Source organism: Aquila chrysaetos, chromosome 4, assembly GCF_900496995.4.
Source record: "Aquila chrysaetos chrysaetos chromosome 4, bAquChr1.4, whole genome shotgun sequence".
NCBI lineage: Eukaryota > Metazoa > Chordata > Aves > Accipitriformes > Accipitridae > Aquila > Aquila chrysaetos.
The window spans coordinates 23,588,664-23,602,399 of NC_044007.1; the positions used below are offsets into that span (position 1 = coordinate 23,588,664).

At 44.9% G+C, this 13,736-nt stretch overlaps 1 protein-coding gene across 3 annotated transcripts in view; it reads left to right on the forward strand.

The window, feature by feature from the left end:
* Positions 1-2,221: 2,221 nt before the first annotated feature.
* Positions 2,222-13,736, forward strand: part of RNF19A (ring finger protein 19A, RBR E3 ubiquitin protein ligase) — a 66,148-nt gene continuing 54,633 nt past the window's right edge. Inside the window, exons 1-2 of one of the 3 annotated variants that reach the window (XM_041123068.1) lie at positions 2,222-2,247; positions 5,325-5,422. The gene's annotated coding sequence lies outside the window, so the exon portion shown is untranslated. Of the gene's footprint in view, positions 2,248-4,393; positions 5,423-6,732; positions 6,865-13,736 lie in introns of those variants that run through there. The other 2 variants (XM_030011825.2, XM_030011823.2) reach the window with 2 other exon arrangements.

Below are 13,736 nucleotides of genomic sequence, written 5' to 3' on the forward strand. Positions count from 1 at the left end.
CAGCTCCCACAGCCCTGCCCTGCCCATCCACGGGTCCCACCGAGCCAGGCCCAGCTGTGGGCTCGCGTCCCGGCCTGGCCTCAGCCTGTCCCCAGGGAGATGTCCGATGCCCAAGGCTGGGGCTGCCTCGGTGCCCTCCAGCTGCCTGGCTTAGGGCTGGGGTGATGGGACAGGCCCTGGCTGCCAGGCCCTGCCCTGCCACCATGGGGAGCCCCTGGCCTGTGCTGCTCCCTGACGAGATGGTTTTGTGGCCACAGGAGAACCAGAGGTTGTACACTGCATGTCCAGCCAAGGAGAACATCTCCCTCGCTGTCTTTATTCAATATGTGCTCACGCCCGACAGGCAACGCCTGGCATGACCGCAGGTGACAGCGTGCGACAATGAGTTGTGTGGTGTCCTGCCTGCCCAGAATCTCCTCCTCATGCTGTCCAGGTTGGCAGTTGTCACCCTGGATGCAAACACACGCTGTCTTCAGGCCCACTGACCTCCTTGTCGTTGACTTGAGGCAGGTCAGCAGACATTGTGAGGTGATCCTGTGGAGAAGCGCTCTGCTTCTGCATACCCCAGGGACACAGTGACAGAGGCTCCCTTTGGCCCCCCCATGGTCACACAGATGGCATATTTTTTTAAATGCCTGTGAGTGACTGATGATACTTCACTGTAGCATGAGGACATGCAGAGAGACAAGACCACAAGGCCTGCTGTGACACTTTTGGAAGTCCCGTACCGTCAGTAGCAGTCTGTGGCCATGGTGTACACTGAAGTGGGATGTCCATGGGCACCAAGCACCTCCCTCGCCAGCCTCCCCCGTCCAAGTTCATTCGTGAGGGAACCTCCAGACACCTCACTCCAGATGAGCCACCCCAGGAAGGATTATGCAGTAATGGGCCAACTGGTGGACTAGGACTTTGGGGTGCAGTCAGTGCGTCACCATGAAAATGTGGAGGCACTGTTTGTGACTCAAAGGACAGCTAAATCTGAGCAGATATTAGGTCCTCAGGGAAGGGCAAATCTAAATGTTCTCTGGCTCTGCCAAAGATGGACCATACATGCTGCTTGAAGGACCCTCTGACTGATTTGAGACCAACTTTAGAAAAAGTATAGCCCTTTCCTGAGCAGGGTTATTTTCCCCATTACTTTATTCTTTTCACATCTAGTGATGTTGATGAAAAAGTTATTTAGAAAACCCTCAAGCACTTTTACCTTTATGCAATGTTTCCCCCTACCCCACTGTTCTCACACTTAAAACAGCAAAAACATTCTTGCTCAAGCTTTCCAGAAACAATTTCACCTTTGGGCAGAAACTAAGCGCATAACTTCTTAACCCAGAAAAACAGAAGTTTCAGGCTGTTCTGAGTAACAGAGGAGGAAAGCCCAGGGGATGAGAATGAAAACAGTGTTGTGCAACAGAAATGATAGTCTGCTGCATTTCACAGTATAACTAACTCTTACTTGATTTTTATTTCTTTTTCTAACAAATTGAAGCTACCTAAGGACATAGACGGTGACAGCAACTGACCTTTAAAAAGGGCTAGCTCCAAGAAAATACACAGGTATAACACATGCATCTTGCAACCCCTCACCTTTAGGCACCTGACTTCCAGAGTAGTCTCCAGAGCTTAAATATTACATTCAGAAGTGGAGTTTTAGGTGTTCAAGAAATGCTAAGCTCCTAAACCAGTCTTTTGCAGACTTTTGGAGCCTTACAATTTGAGTGAGAGCTGATATGTGTTTAGGAGCAAATTTTTGGATTCAGGCATCCAGATTTCTCTAACTGTTTCTACTCTCTCTATTTGGGCCTGGAAATAAACCTATTCAATTGATTTAAACAGATTTTCTTTCTTGCAGTAGTCATGTTCTGAGGCCTCTAGTTCTAGGTATCTTAAATTTTCTAGCCTTGCTTTTTCTTTATTGACTACTACAGAAACTGATTAGATCAGATGATGTAACTCTAAGATATCTGAGATGTTCGAAATGGCTATGGAAGCCTTCATCTTTAATGTTTTATGACATACTGATAATTTGGAAAGTTCTCAGCCTGCACATTGTTTACTGGTATGATGCCACTTTGTAACTTGGATCAGTGAGATTGCATCTGTTAGATGCAATAGATAACTCTATTTGACACTAATCCATTATCCTAGGCTTGTCATCATGGTTAGTACCCCTGTATTTAAATATCCTTTCATTTTATCTTCAGGTTAATGATGCTTTTTGAGAAAATCCTAATCTGGATTTCTTACAGAGTATGTATTTTTTTTAATCTACTGTGCTCAATACAATTGATGACAATCAGTACCTGGCAAATAATCTTTCATAAAGGGTAAACAGAAGCCTGACAGAATTCAACACCTATTCCTGTCCCATGCAATTGTATCTTAGCTCTACTAATATATAATAAGATATTTATCAGTTATATACTGATATTTATTTGTATTGCCTATTCTTGCATGCCCGGTCTAAAGACGTGTTTTGCTAACAATGCATATTGTAGATATTTTAGTTCATCAAAGGTTTTTATCTTTTCTTCTTTAGTTGCAAGTCAGAATGCATTTCCATATTACATTTTCTCTAGTGGCAAAATTGATCTAGACAGTTCTCTTCCTTCCCTATGCCACTTGTTCCTGCTGCCACATCAATCTTCTGCTATGCTTTTTGTGCAAATGCAGCCATCTGTGGGGCAACACTGTAAGACAGATCAGTAAAATCAGGGGTGCTAAAAATAAACTCTCCAGAAAGAAAAAAAAAAAAAATTGGCAAGACAGTTGAGCTGGAAAATGTAGGAGAGTGGTGAATCCCCAAACAAAGGGTGTTCTTCAGAACAAGATGAAAGAAAGGTCAGGGACACAAATGTGTGTGTCCAAAGCGGAAAGGTTGAGGATGTCTCTTTTTCTCCTAAAAATGACGGACTGGAGGCCAGATGACGGCAGAGGCTACAGGAAAAATAAAATTATCTATAGAAAAAAAAGAGTTTGGCTTTGCCAATTTTATGTTGAAGATGATGGTTGAATATTCAGATAAAGATTTCTAAGAGACTCAGATGTGGGATCAGAGACATAGAAACATTTACCCATCATATTTGATACTATTCCAACATAAGTTTAAAGAAAAGACCATAAACACATGACATTCTGGCCCAAGGCACTGGATTTTATAGTACCTTTTCATATGAGATAGCAGTGTTTCATATGTAAATACTGAAACTATACTGAGGCCAGCAGTCCATACAGTCATAGATTATGAGAAGGATATACTAAATTAAGATAAGGTTGTTCATGTCATACCCTTTCTCCATTCCCTACCACTGAGAGAAAAAGCACTTTTCTTCCTCAGTCCTGTCTGCTCACCTCTCTGCATGCTGATATGATTGTTGCCCTTCCACATTTGACAGTGTGTTGTGTGTGCTTACGTCTCCTTTGAACATAGCAGATGCTTTGCTTGGAGGGCAGTCTTTTCATATTCTGATATAATACTTTTGTACTTTTTTTAATTAAATACCCAGAACATTTCAATCCTAAATGTTCTCCAGAAAATGTTTCAGAAAGACAGGCTTGTTTGTTTTCATGAATCTTGTATGCTTCACAAAATGCAGTGTGCATGAGATTTCCTTTTTGTTAAAGGGTTTGGGCAGCCCCTACTTTTCCTTAACACCTCTTTGTCATCCTGTTCTATAATAATAAGCAAGCAAGCAAGCAAGCAAACAAATGTATCTTCCCTACTGTCGTGGTATAACCCCAGCCAGCAACTAAGCACCACGCAGCCGCTCACTCACTCCCCCCCACCCAGAGGGATGGGGGAGAGAATCAGAAGGAAAAAGGTGAAACTCGTGGGTTGAGAGAAGAACAGTTTAACAGAACAGAAAGGAAGAAACTAATAATGATAGCAGTAACAATAATAAAATGACAATAATAATGAAAGGTTTGGTATATACAAAACAAGTGATGCACAATGCAATTGCTCACCACCCGATGCTGACAGATGCCCAGTTAGTTCCCGAGCAGTGATCCCCACCCCAGGCCAACTCTCCCCAGTTTATATACTGGGCATAATGTCACATGGTATGGAATACCCCTTTGGCCAGTTTGGGTCAGCTGCCCTGGCTGTGTCCCCTCCCAACTTCTTGTACCCCTTTGGCCAGTTTGGGTCAGCTGCCCTGGCTGTGTCCCCTCCCAACTTCTTGTGTCCCCTCCCAACTTCTTGAAGACCCTCCAGCCTTCTTACGCCCCTCCAGCCTTCTTGCTGGCTGGACATGAGAAACTGAAAAATCCTTGACTTAGTCTAAACACTACTTAGCAACAACTGAAAACATCAGTGTGTTATCAACATTCTTCTCATACTGAATCCAAGACATAACACTGTACCAGCTACTAGACAGAAAATTAACTCTATTCCAGCTGAAACCAGGATACCTACATATCAAAACAAACCATTCTCAGTTTTTGTGTACAGCTTGTGCAGAAAAGATTCTCTTTCCTCCCTGTGCTTTCTGTATTTTGTTAATTGACTATTTTGAATGCTTCTGATGAAAAGCACCTATTTGGCTGCAGGCTCTCTGCTGCAGAGCTCTCAGGAGGGTGGCTGGCTGGAGGTTTACTTTGTCCCTCATCAGCTTCCAGGAGAAACCATCTGACCACCACAGTGACTGCTCAATCTCCCAGTGCAGGATTTTAAAACACTTGGGCTCCGTTCCCCTCCTGTTCTCCAGCATTAGCCAAGATACTTCAGAATACTTGTACTGATTTGCTGAATCCCTCTGGACACTCAGAAAGTAATACATTACTGCGTTGCTTTGCATTTCTTGTTGCTGGTTTTTGTTTTATTGGTGGTTGCACATTTGAGTTGGTAAAATGGTTTGCTGTCCCTGTTCCAGTCAAAATTTTTTCACTATCCTATCACGCTATTCTATACGCTTCTCTTTCTGTTCCCCTCTTCATTTTCTTTCCCTCATTCACCTCCACTCTTGCCTTTCTTTTTTCTCCCCTTATTTTATGAACTTCAGTTCTTTAATTCCATTTCTCTGTACCAAATCTCATACATAAGAAAGTGTCGAAGACTTTACCCTGCAAACAGTTAAATGTAATATTCTTCTGCATATCTTACCCAACCAAATACAATGGCACCACTTACATGCCTTAAGTGACATTGACATGTTTGCAGGACCGGAGCCTAAGTAACTCACCTAGCTACTGGGTTTTACAAGCAAAGAAGGAACTGCCATGTTTTGTACACAACATACTAAAATTCCAGTATAATCTCATTGCTGTTACTCTCATTTTCCACTTCCCCTCCCTGTTTGTTGTAATTGCCTATTCTGTCATTTCAGATTAAGTATCTCACCATGGAATGACTCGTATTCACTCTTAATTTGATGTACTGGAAGTAGTCCTATTGACTTAAATGGAACCATGCAGATAAAAAAAGGTAAGTATACGTGCAAGCCTTTAACAGACCACACATTGCAAATCTCACAGGAAACACATGGTACGTTTTATTCATTTTACAATATTTGCACGTTAAACGCAGGTTGGGTACTTAGTAATTTTTTCTGGAGTAAGCTTTCAGGTTTCATACCAGCTAATGGAAGCACCAGTAGTCATCTATAAGCACAACATAAACCCCAGTTCCAGAGAATTCAGAGATGACATGAGACAATATGAATGATTACCTAGAGAAAGAAAAAAAAGGCACATGATTTAACCCCAATGTAATATTAATGTATGCAAATAATTCTTAAAACATGCCAGAGGACAGAGGGATTCGGAGCTGGCCCAGAAGCAGAGGTCAGGAGCAGCCAGCAGGCTGTGGGAGAGGGCAACCGCTAAGATAAGATTGCAGACAGAGGGAATCCCGTGAAAGACGGGGCGAAGGTCGGTAGTAAAGGGAGACGGAGAAACCGAACAATGGGGACGGGTGAGCTCTACGGAGGCAGAGCAGGATTTTAGCTACCGAACGCCGGCGCCCGGCGAGCCCGGGGTTGACTGCGGTTCACCGCGGAGAGCAGGGTCGTGCCGTGAAAGGAGAGTTGGGGGCTTCTGGGCAAATTCTGAGACAGGTCCTGTTTCAAATGGCAATAAGAACGGGGCGGGGGGGGGGGGGGAGAAGAAACGTCTGTATTTTACAGCGTGGCATCAGTGCTTTGCCATTTCGGCGAGTGAATCAGCATTCTGCGGCATGACCCCATCGAACCGCCTCACTAGTTCACTCTTCGCCTTGCACTTTTACGTTTTAACGGGTATGAAGCCCGCGGAATAGTAAATATAATTACGCTCTGTTGCCGCCGCCGCTGCTGCTGCTGCCGTTGGCAGCGCCGCGGAGTCCCCGCGCACCGGCCCGGCCAGCTGACCCCAGCCACCGGGGAACGGACGCCGCCCCCGCCCTGCCGGCGCCGGGCCAGACCACCCCCGGACCCAGGAGCGGCAGAGAGCGGGGGAAGGGAGAGGCGCCCCCGGTTCCCACCGCCCCCGCGGCCGCGGGGCGCGGCGGGGAGGGCGGCAGCGCCCTGAGGGGAACGCGATGCCGGCTGCCCGCTAGGGCCGCCCCGCCCCAACGGCCGCCGGGGGGAGGGCGAGGGGGCGGCACCGCTGTGCGCGTGAGCTCAGCGCGTCGCGGAAACCAACCACCCGGGCGCCGCCTTCCCTCCGCGGGCAGACCCGGCCCGGCCCCGCCCCGCCCCGCCCCGCGCCGCCGGGCCCGCCCCGCCCGGCCCCGCCCCGCCCGCGGCAGCGCCGCCCCCTCCGTTCCTCACACACATACACGCACGCACACACACACACACACGCATACACAGACACACGGAGACGCTTCCTGCGGGGGGCCGGGCCCGGGCGGGCGGAACGGCGCCGCTTCCTCCCGCCGACTCGCAGGTACCGGGGGTGGGCCCGCGGCGGGGCAGGGGGCGCGGAGGGGCCCGGCTGTGGCGCGGGGCGTCCCCCGCCTCGGGCCTCCTCCGGCGGCCGGCAGCCGCCGCCCTGAGCGTGGCGGAGGGCGAGGAGGGGTGGAGCGGAGCCTTCGAGCCGGAGCCGCCTCTGGGCGGGGGCCCGAGCCCGGGTGGGAGAGGGCCCCGCTGGGTCCCCGCCGCGGCCGGGGGAGCCGCGGCCCGGGGGTCGTCCCGGCGGCCGGGGGTAAGTCGGCGGCGTCCGCCGCTGCTCCTCACATTGCTGGAGGGTGAAGTCATCGTACCCATTGTCTCCCCTCGGCTCCCCCCCGGGTGGAGCGAGGGGCCCGTCCCGCCCCGAGCCGTGGCGGAGGAGGGGGGCACGGCCGGCCAGGGCCGCTCCCCGCCCGAGGGGCTGGGGTAGCGGGGGAGCCGCCGGGTGGGTTTCGCTTGGCCTCGGCGTGGCGGGCGGGGGTGTGCGGGGAGGAGCTGCCGCCCTCCGCCCGCCCGCGTGGGCCGCGGCGGGGCCTCGGCGGGCGCCTCGCTCCCGCCGCCCGGGCCCTGGAAACTCTTGCACGCGAACTTGCAGGGCACGGGGGGAGCAGTGCCCGCAACTCCCGGGCCTTCAGCGCAGTCCGGGGGGCAGGTTTGCACGCTCCCTCCCCCCCGCCCCAAGAGTTTCTAGTCTGCCTCTCCGTGCTCGGTTGTCCACCCCGGATCCGGTGAATCGGAGGAGTGGAGGGGTTTTGAGTGACTAGGGATATTGCATCTCGGCTGTAAAGGCGGTGGGGGGACAAGCCGTGGTGATAGCCAGCGTCTTGCCGGGTGTTTTCCTTACACAGGTCCTTCTGCAGAGCTGGGAGTTTTCCACCTGGCAGTGTACTATACACACAGCAACTATTGCAGGCGCATCTTGGAAGTATAGGGGAAAAAAGGGGAACAAACAATCTGAAAGCCGGTGTGCATGTAAGTGGGCTGAAGAGGTGATGGTTGGCAAAGGGGAGGTGTCCTTCTGCCCTTCCCCTCCTGCTCCAGTACCCTCTGACAGAAAGAAATGGGGCTTTGCCAGAGGGATGGTAGTGGAGTAGAGTTATGGGGATATGCCAAAGGGACAGTAATAGAATGCAGTTACTGCTGAGCAGAGAAATCAAAATTTGAAGCCTCCGTGCCCTTGTGGTCACTTATTGGAAACGTGCCTGTGTTTCCCTGTGAGGAGCACAACAAATCTTGTTTCTGTTAAAATACTGTAGTTGGCATTGGTACTGATTAGTGCTTTATCTCAATTGTCGTCAAGGACAGAATTATTTTTAAAAAGCAAAGGGCAGTTTGAGAAATGGGTCTTGCAGGATTTAATTCCATAGACAAAACTAATAGTAAATTCATTCTTAAAAATTAAATTTTTTCCTTCAAAGCCTTTTTTTTTTTTAAATAATTCCTTTTTTTGTCAGCCAAAGAACCGTGTTTCAGTATCTGATGATATGTTTTCTACTAAGTTCACTGGAAAAGAAGGTTTTCAGTTTAATATCCAGGTCAAACTGAATTATAAATTCTGAATTGCTCATTAACAGAATTCACTTGCATGCTTAGAAATGATGGCTGTGCAACATTACTTAACAGTTTCCAAGATCTTACCATTATTTAACTGTAAACATTTAAATGCTTGTACTTTAAGCCTTCAGAAAGCTGAGAAAGCATTTCTTTTTTTTTTTAATTGCATGTAAACTAGGCCTGTTTGGTCCAGAAAATGAAAATGAAAGTTTCACTTTTGCATAATAGCAACAATGCTTCTCTTAAAAATGAGTTCAGTAAAAGGCTTACGTATGTGTAACTCTTCTATATGCATGTTTCTTGAAGTATGCCAGAGTTTCAACTGTGCTGTATACAATTCAGCATTTATAAAATGCTGAATTCTAGCTGTTATGGGAGTTGAAATGTATATGTGTGGTTTTCTTCTTTCCCCTTCACCTTAAATCTACCAGGCAAATGATGCATTTCCTATATAGAGCAATCATCAGATTTTGATTAATTATGCTAGCTGAGGCTCAGGAGTAAGGAAGATGCTTGACAGATGTATTTGTTTACCTTCGTAGTGTGTGCAAATCCTGGTCTCTCCATTAGTAAATGAGTCATTAAAGCTCCCTTAGCTATGGAATTCCCAGTTAGCATTAATATATGCATTAGGAAGACTTGTTTTATGTGAATATTGTCAACCTGTGAAGGAACACAAGTCCTTGAATTCTTTTGGCAGTTGGGTAGGGCCTTTTATGATGGAAAATGTGTGTACTTTTTTTTTCTGTTACTAATTAACAGCATTTAGCTAGTACTCCCCATGACAAAAACTTCAGACTGAATTTGTTCAGTGGGGTAGGTGATTCCTCCTAACCAGTCCAGTTTGGTTTGGTTTTTTTTTTTTCTGTTTGCTTGGGCCTGTTTGATCCTTGCTTAGTCTTATTAAAGTATTCCTGACAAAGATTTCTCATCCCCCACCCCACTCCCCCACTTTCCAGGGAAACAAAGTAGGATGCCTAAAACTTTTCACAGGACTTCTGAATCCTGGTTTGGAAGCACTAAGACCTTTGAACTCTGAAGTACAACTCTACTGTTCTGCACCACTGTCCTCTGATGGCCTTTAGCCAAGCTTGTGGTCTCCATTATGGGGTCAGTTTACTCTGGCCCATGGTCAGACATCCATAATTAGCTTTGTGATTTGTTTTCTGAATTGTACGTAAATACCACATACCAGCCTAGTAGAATAAATGTTAATACCTGACTAGAAGGAGTTGATGGATACATGTTTTGGGCTCTACTCTTCTTAGGGCCATTTCTGGTTTGTAGCTAAGGTGTGAGTCAGTCTGATTCTTTCTTACGTCAACGAAGACTCTTTGAAGGACCAATAAAAATATTCATTCTAACACTGGCTTATCAATAAAGAAGTTGATTTCAGATTTTTCTCTTTTTGCGTTTGTCTTAGCTCTAAGTTTCCATTGTCCCTTCTGTGTTAACCGATGGAAGATGTGTAGCTGAATGAATCGTGTATGTAACACAGCTTCAAGATACTGAGAATGGTGTTGGATCTTATATTGCTAAAAGCATCTGAATTGCACCTGAAGGTAGACTTCCACAAAGAAGGTAAAAAGTTACATTGAGTCTTAGAGAACTGGTTGGTTTTAGTAGTGTTGCAGTGTATGACTCCCCCCCCCCCCCCCCCCCCCCCCCCCCGTAGGAAGAATATGGAAGAGGCTGTATCTGTACCTCAGAAACAGTTGGTTGGTTTTTTTAATGTTCTTATTTTTTTTCACGAGAGGAGACTTCCTTTTATTTCTGAGTCTCTGAAGTAGAAGTTTTATCCATGATTTAGTCTGACGTTAGTTCACTTCTAGTAGTTTGTCTTTTAAATCTTCAGTGAAATAATCTTTAAGGAAAAACTGAAACCTTTTTGTGTTGTGTATGTAGATTAGATTTCAGATCTCGTGTGTTCTGCTTTAACTCGGAAAGAAATAAAAGTCCAAATAAACAACTGTGAGTTTGAACTAAAGAGTAGAATTCAGAGCAGAATTTCAGTCTTCCCTCTTAAGTATTCACTTGAAGGTTACTTCAGAAGATTTCTTCAGGCACTCTTTTTATTTCTTAGTGCTTTGTGATAAGTTCTAATATAACTAGGTATTTGGCCTATTGCTGATATTTATGGATTGACAGATTTCTTCCAAACTTCTGTAAACTAATGATCCCAGATTTTCTTGTAAGTTTATTTTTTAGTTGGTGAGAAGAGACTTTGTGGAAGAGCCTTTGCTCATCTGAGTCATAAAGCAGCTTAGTCTTCTTTCTTCAGTGATCTCTGGTTGTTTTATGTACATTTCTGGCAATTCTCAGGCACTGCAGAACTGTGTTTTACCTTGGTTTTGGTTGCTGGTCCTTCTCTGCCATGGGTTGCTTGGTTTTTTTTTTTTCTTTTTTTTCTCTTAGTGTAGGTGCTGACTCCAGGATCCAAAACAAAGCAATGGGTATCTCAAAAGAACTGTAAATGTTACGTGGGACTTGAATATTACAGGGCTCTACTAGAAACTTTCTTCCTGTTGCAAGCATGGCTTATACCAGCTTTAGAAGTCTTTCAAAGTAGAATTTGGAGAAGGAAGAAAAGCCCCATAGCTGAGCTGTGAGATGTCATTTGTGATAGCACCCTTAGGTCTTTACTCATTAAGGCAAGTGAGGAAGGCCTCAACTGTCTGTTTTACTTCACTTTCATGGAAGTCGTGGCATAATTCTGAAAAGAATTAACCCTACCTAAAAGCTTATCCACAGAATAAGAAAAAGTAGGAGTGCTTCCATTTTAGGTTACTTTTTTGCAATGGAAAGATTACTGTAGGCTTTTCCACTCTTAAACTGTGGATTGAAGACTGTCACCTGCTGGGTGACTATTAGTATCTTCTTGGTCAGGTAGCCAGAACACTGCAACTCTAATTGCCATTTATAAGACAAGAATAGCTGTAGAACTTTTTTTTTTTCTGAAGGGCGAGTATCCAACATGTTTAGTTCACATCTAGATATATTGCAGCAGTCTGGAAAGCTGATATAAGAGTCACTTTAACCTAAAGCAACTTAGCAAAAAGACCTAATGAAATGAGCTTAAATAAAAATTACATATACACATGTGTTTCCTCAGGCATTAAAACTTCCTCTCTTTAGAGGCCAGCATATCCCCTAATGATGTCTTCAGCAAGACATTTGAAAGGCATCTTGCACAAATAAATGTTTGTACCAATTCAATTTGGTACAGTCACTTGTTTCTGCTTCCTAAGTAGAGCACAACTCTTAATGCAAGTATCCTGTTATTGTTCAGCACAAACTGTCATTGTGGGACTATGTCAGTTTTGTTCTGTTTCCATTTATAGTTGAGACAAATTGCTGTTAAACAAACAGTTTTGCATAGGTCCTTTAGCTGTTCCCATAAGGCAGATTAGAGCTCTTATTCTAAATTGGAGCCCCTGGCTGTCCCCTTCATTTGTTCCATTTAGTGAATGAAGAACTGCTTCAGCAAGGGCACTAACTGGAGAAACTGTCTGCAGTAAGAATCATGTTGCTTTGTTCTCGTTGTGTTTCACTGATGCTGCATATCCTTAATAAATAAAGGTATCACTCTTCAGTTTCTCAGTTAATGATCAGATCTTTCACAAAAAACCAAACGCAGTGAGCCACATCAAGTTAATCAAGTTCTATTTTTATCTGAAAATGCTTAATCTGTAAGACAGTTCCAGCTATACTGTTTAGTGCACTGTGTAAGACTTCTGGTGAGACAAATTTACCTTGTGTATGTTTTCAAGAAATGGTTTGTAGGGAGTGCGAAGTGGTCCAGCACCTCGGGCAATCTACTGAACAGTGGAGGTTCAGGTGGGACTAAAGGTTTTAGTTGAGGCATGGGGATTTTACAGTGCTACCTGGCTAGTGTTTTGGATATGATGACTAGTGTTGCTGTGCCTTGTTTTTATTTTTAAATACTTGTATAAAATAGCCTTGTTCACTGTCTGTTTTTAGGCAAGTAAGAGTCTTTTGTAGCACCATAACAGTTGCACCATAATTCTAGAGGAAAAGACTATTGGTGGTGCCATGCCTACATGTGTCATTCATCCATTTCCTTTGCTGAAAGTACATGGTGCACAGAATTTACGGTATATTTCAGTGAAACTGGACAAGGGGAGGGATGTTTTGGCAGATCTTCTGCAGTATCGTCATTCAGAACTCAATCTTGGGAAGAAACATTTATACCTTTTTTAGGAAACACAAGGCTTTTATTCTGACTAAATTAGGTAGTTGATGAGTGCTTTGGGCTTTTTATGACCTGAAAATCAGGGGCCATATGCTCAGCCCATATTCAGTGCTGCAGCTCTTCCTTGTATCAAGATCTAATTGTATCTTGACAGTAAATGTTTTAGTAAGTATTAACTGAGCATCTGTATGGGGACTGTATGTAGTAAGTGAAGATGCTGACAGAGTGGTTGTTGCAACATACTGTTTGGCTTTTCTCCTTCATATCAAAATGCTTTATGTAGGGAGCATCCAGTTGTCCCTCAAACATCTAATAGTGGAAGAATATTTGGATGGGAATAAATAGTGGCTGTAGTGAGACCACCCAACTGGCAAAGGTAAAGCCTGCTGAGAAACATTTTCTTCTGGTCAGCCATTGGCAAGTGTCTGTCTTTGGGGTCTGCCTCTTGTGTTGCTGTAATAAGCAATCTAATATGTTGATCAATGCAAAGAAATGTTGCTGCAAGAAGTGTGTTCAAGGTTAAAGACTTTATTTTTAGAATGTGTACTGGAAAAATAATTTTTATCAAAGACACGCGCTTTATGTCCTGATGGAGGTGCTCTGACTTTGTGTTCCTCTATTTTCAGTCAAATATAAACAAAGTAAAGAGTTTAAAATTACTTAGGTTTTTTTGCTGACTTGAAGACCTTGCTTTAGTTTCCTGAGAAAAGCAGTTACTTTCTCAGCTTCATTTTACCTGTGAAGCTGTATCTGATACTTACTTTTTGTTTGAATGCATTTTCAGAAAAAGGAGTCAAGCTTTCCTTTATATGACACCGCTAAAAATACCTCTTGGGAGACCAGGAGCCCTTTTACTCAGGGTCAGAGATGGAGGTATCAAACTTCTAGGTCCTTTTTAAGCAAAGGGTTCTTTAGTGCTTAGCCTGTGAAGCCAGGCTGTTGCTTTCTTGAAGTGTAAGATTCTGCAGTCAGTGCAAGTTTATCTGTGGGACAACATAGAGAAGAAACCTGCAAAGCTATTGTGCTTGCTATTTGTCTTAATTTCACAACACCATGGTTTTAAGTCATCTCCATTTGGACTGAGGGATTTTTGTATCTAG